The sequence below is a fragment of the Pteropus vampyrus genome, unplaced genomic scaffold, assembly GCF_000151845.1.
Source record: "Pteropus vampyrus isolate Shadow unplaced genomic scaffold, Pvam_2.0 Scaffold179, whole genome shotgun sequence".
Classification (NCBI taxonomy): Eukaryota; Metazoa; Chordata; class Mammalia; order Chiroptera; family Pteropodidae; genus Pteropus; species Pteropus vampyrus.
Window position 1 is genome coordinate 454422 of NW_011888960.1, and position 1747 is coordinate 456168.

The 1747-nt window shown below is 44.4% G+C and overlaps 1 protein-coding gene across 1 annotated transcript in view; it reads left to right on the forward strand.

The window, feature by feature from the left end:
* The window catches only part of KCNIP1 (potassium voltage-gated channel interacting protein 1), a 272303-nt gene that overhangs the window by 269431 nt on the left and 1125 nt on the right, over nt 1-1747 (forward strand). The gene's annotated exons all lie outside the window — the stretch shown is intronic.

Here is a 1747-nt window from a genome sequence, read left to right on the forward strand (position 1 = left end):
TCATGGCTTGATACTTTTAGAGCCTCAAAGGACACGTGGTGTCTCTCCGGTGAAATACTCACAGGTCTATCTCAAAACTCACTCTGGTACCTACTGCATCCAGGCATCTGTCGATAGCATCCTGTGATATTCTACTTCCTGACCTCCGACATCACCTCAACCCTGCTAGGTTCTTTCCAATTTTTATTTCTCAATCGTTCCGTAATGTATTTGCTCGATATATATTTGAGGGCTTATTAGGTGTTCCAGGTGCCGAAGATAAAATGGTAAACAATCCTCAAAATGTGCAAACCCTAGTATCCACTAATAGCAGATGTGTTCAATGAATTCTGGTAAATACAACAATGGAAATACAGGTGGCCATTTAAAATCATGCAAGAGTAAAAAGATGGAAAAATTCATATGATACATTACAGTTTAAAAATCTGTTTATAAAATAGTAGATTGTATAATATTATACTGAGTAGCTCAGCTTTATTCAGATGTCCGCTTTTGTTTCAATAAACAAAAGCGGACATCTCTGTGACCACACAGAGACAAGTCACCTGATATAGAAACAGCCACCTGGGCCCAACCATTCAGAGGAATTATGGAGGGGGGAGAGAGTCTTCCAAAAGTGGAGCGTGGGGCAATCAGTACACAAACATGTCCACCCCAATCCCACACATATCCCCTCACTGAGGATAATGCTCAGGGAGAGGTAACCTGCCCAAGAGCTTCTGAAGGCAATGAGAATTTTCCACCACCCTCTCTGTAGGAGAAGGCTCCCAGGATATAGCCCGTTCAGCTTGTTTTCTAACTCCCTCTCAACCAGCTGAAGAAAGTCCCTTGAGTCAATTTCATTCATAAGGGGGATATTTCATTCACAATGGTTCCCACACTGTGCTTCCATGCCCTCTCCAGGAGATGATGGACATTGTCAAAGCCATCTACGACATGATGGGGAAATACACATATCCCGTGCTCAAAGAAGACACTCCGAGACAGCACGTGGACGTCTTCTTCCAGGTAGGTGTACGCACCCTGACATGAGCTGTAAGTTCAACGTAGATCAGTCCACTCACGGCGTCCGAACAGTGGTTTGTGTCCACACCACTGTACTATTCACTGTACGAAAGAGAAAAGAATCGCAAATATATTGTTCTCCAGGAACAGACGATCTCATTAAGCAGACCAGTATATACTACCGAAGAGAACAGGAACGCAAACGTGATATAACACAGATTCTAAGTTCCATAAAAATTCGTGGGGTATCTGAGGAAACACAGAAGACATCATTGAGCGCACGTGTGTAGGTGGTGAGCATTCGTGTCTGGGGAGTAAGGGGAAATAAGGTTGGAAACCGTGGCGGGATGGACTGTGAGATCTTTAAGCTGGAGAGTTTAGCCTTGCTCTGGTAGAGCCGGTTTGACCCATGAATAGAAGAGTAGAAGATCACGGTGATCATTTAGTAAAAAATTAACCCAGCAGCGGAGTACCAAAGAAAGCCAGAGTTCATTCTAGTCTAATCCTCTCACTTTGCAGATGAGAAAAACAGGCTCACAGAGACTTAAAGACTCACTCGAGGTCAAACAGTAAGCGACAGAGATGGAAGTAGAAACTCTCCTGTCCGGCGTTCCTTCTGCCAGATGGACAGGCTAGAAAAGAGTGGAGAAGACATGACAGGCTGTCAGCATACCTTCTAATTTTAAGGACGGTCATGTGCTGTAACCAGGGCCTGGGTAGAGGTGTCCGGCCAGTAAACGAC